This window comes from Protopterus annectens, unplaced genomic scaffold, assembly GCF_019279795.1.
Source record: "Protopterus annectens isolate FY-2018-M unplaced genomic scaffold, PAN1.0 ctg67837_obj.part0, whole genome shotgun sequence".
Lineage (NCBI taxonomy): Eukaryota > Metazoa > Chordata > Ceratodontiformes > Protopteridae > Protopterus > Protopterus annectens.
The window spans coordinates 2,655-6,091 of NW_025055625.1; the positions used below are offsets into that span (position 1 = coordinate 2,655).

The window sequence follows — 3,437 nt, forward strand, 5'->3', positions numbered from 1 at the left end:
TATTACACTTCACTACACTAAGATGGGTTATGTTGTAGTTTAGTACATTAAAAGGGAACATGACTAAGGTTATTACACTTCACTACACTAAGATGGGTTATGTTGTAGTTTAGTACATTAAAAAGGAACATGACTAAGGTTATTACACTTCACTACACTAAGATGGGTTATGTTGTAGTTTAGTACATTAAAAAGGGAACATGACTAAGGTTATTACACTTCACTACACTAAGATGGGTTATGTTGTAGTTTAGTACATTATGACTAAGGTTATTACACTTCACTACACTAAGATGGGTTATGTTGTAGTTTAGTACATTATGACTAAGGTTATTACACTTCACCACACTAAGATGGGTTATGTTGTAGTTTAGTACATTAAAAGGAAACATGACTAAGGTTATCACACTTCACTACACTAAGATGGGTTATGTTGTAGTTTAGTACATTAAAAGGGAACATGACTAAGGTTATTACACTTCACTACACTAAGATGGGTTATGTTGTAGTTTAGTACATTAAAAGGGAACATGACTAAGGTTATTACACTTCACTACACTAAGATGGGTTATGTTGTAGTTTAGTACATTAAAAGGGAACATGACTAAGGTTATTACACTTCACTACACTAAGATGGGTTATGTTGTAGTTTAGTACATTAAAAGGAACATGACTAAGGTTATTACACTTCACTACACTAAGATGGGTTATGTTGTAGTTTAGTACATTAAAAGGGAACATGACTAAGGTTATTACACTTCACTACACTAAGATGGGTTATGTTGTAGTTTAGTACATTAAAAGGGAACATGACTAAGGTTATTACACTTCACTACACTAAGATGGGTTATGTTGTAGTTTAGTACATTAAAAGGGAACATGACTAAGGTTATTACACTTCACTACACTAAGATGGGTTATGTTGTAGTTTAGTACATTAAAAAGGGAACATGACTAAGGTTATTACACTTCACTACACTAAGATGGGTTATGTTGTAGTTTAGTACATTAAAAGGGAACATGACTAAGGTTATTACACTTCACTACACTAAGATGGGTTATGTTGTAGTTTAGTACATTAAAAGGAACATGACTAAGGTTATTACACTTCACTACACTAAGATGGGTTATGTTGTAGTTTAGTACATTAAAAGGGAACATGACTAAGGTTATTACACTTCACTACACTAAGATGGGTTATGTTGTAGTTTAGTACATTAAAAGGGAACATGACTAAGGTTATTACACTTCACTACACTAAGATGGGTTATGTTGTAGTTTAGTACATTAAAAGGGAACATGACTAAGGTTATTACACTTCACTACACTAAGATGGGTTATGTTGTAGTTTAGTACATTAAAAGGGAACATGACTAAGGTTATTACACTTCACTACACTAAGATGGGTTATGTTGTAGTTTAGTACATTAAAAGGAACATGACTAAGGTTATTACACTTCACTACACTAAGATGGGTTATGTTGTAGTTTAGTACATTAAAAGGGAACATGACTAAGGTTATTACACTTCACTACACTAAGATGGGTTATGTTGTAGTTTAGTACATTAAAAGGGAACATGACTAAGGTTATTACACTTCACTACACTAAGATGGGTTATGTTGTAGTTTAGTACATTAAAAGGGAACATGACTAAGGTTATTACACTTCACTACACTAAGATGGGTTATGTTGTAGTTTAGTACATTTAAAGGGAACATGACTAAGGTTATCACACTTCACTACACTAAGATGGGTTATGTTGTAGTTTAGTACATTAAAGGGAACATGACTAAGGTTATTACACTTCACTACACTAAGATGGGTTATGTTGTAGTTTAGTACATTAAAAGGGAACATGACTAAGGTTATTACACTTCACTACACTAAGATGGGTTATGTTGTAGTTTAGTACATTAAAAGGGAACATGACTAAGGTTATTACACTTCACTACACTAAGATGGGTTATGTTGTAGTTTAGTACATTAAAAGGGAACATGACTAAGGTTATTACACTTCACTACACTAAGATGGGTTATGTTGTAGTTTAGTACATTAAAAGGGAACATGACTAAGGTTATTACACTTCACTACACTAAGATGGGTTATGTTGTAGTTTAGTACATTAAAAGGAACATGACTAAGGTTATTACACTTCACTACACTAAGATGGGTTATGTTGTAGTTTAGTACATTAAAAGGGAACATGACTAAGGTTATTACACTTCACTACACTAAGATGGGTTATGTTGTAGTTTAGTACATTAAAAGGAACATGACTAAGGTTATTACACTTCACTACACTAAGATGGGTTATGTTGTAGTTTAGTACATTAAAAGGGAACATGACTAAGGTTATTACACTTCACTACACTAAGATGGGTTATGTTGTAGTTTAGTACATTAAAGGGAACATGACTAAGGTTATTACACTTCACTACACTAAGATGGGTTATGTTGTAGTTTAGTACATTAAAAGGGAACATGACTAAGGTTATTACACTTCACTACACTAAGATGGGTTATGTTGTAGTTTAGTACATTAAAAGTAAGGTTATTACACTTCACTACACTAAGATGGGTTATGTTGTAGTTTAGTACATTAAAAGGAACATGACTAAGGTTATTACACTTCACTACACTAAGATGGGTTATGTTGTAGTTTAGTACATTAAAAGGGAACATGACTAAGGTTATTACACTTCACTACACTAAGATGGGTTATGTTGTAGTTTAGTACATTAAAAGGGAACATGACTAAGGTTATTACACTTCACTACACTAAGATGGGTTATGTTGTAGTTTAGTACATTAAAAGGAACATGACTAAGGTTATTACACTTCACTACACTAAGATGGGTTATGTTGTAGTTTAGTACATTAAAAGGGAACATGACTAAGGTTATTACACTTCACTACACTAAGATGGGTTATGTTGTAGTTTAGTACATTAAAAGGGAACATGACTAAGGTTATTACACTTCACTACACTAAGATGGGTTATGTTGTAGTTTAGTACATTAAAAGGGAACATGACTAAGGTTATTACACTTCACTACACTAAGATGGGTTATGTTGTAGTTTAGTACATTAAAAGGGAACATGACTAAGGTTATTACACTTCACTACACTAAGATGGGTTATGTTGTAGTTTAGTACATTAAAAGGAACATGACTAAGGTTATTACACTTCACTACACTAAGATGGGTTATGTTGTAGTTTAGTACATTAAAAGGGAACATGACTAAGGTTATTACACTTCACTACACTAAGATGGGTTATGTTGTAGTTTAGTACATTAAAAGGGAACATGACTAAGGTTATTACACTTCACTACACTAAGATGGGTTATGTTGTAGTTTAGTACATTAAAAGGAACATGACTAAGGTTATTACACTTCACTACACTAAGATGGGTTATGTTGTAGTTTAGTAC

The 3,437-nt window shown here is 32.6% G+C and overlaps 1 long non-coding RNA gene across 1 annotated transcript; it reads left to right on the top strand.

The window, feature by feature from the left end:
- Positions 1-274: 274 nt before the first annotated feature.
- Positions 275-2,817, top strand: LOC122792081. The gene is made up of 2 exons (XR_006363280.1): positions 275-469; positions 2,554-2,817. It is a non-coding gene; the product is annotated as an uncharacterized LOC122792081 (long non-coding RNA).
- Positions 2,818-3,437: the final 620 nt, after the last annotated feature.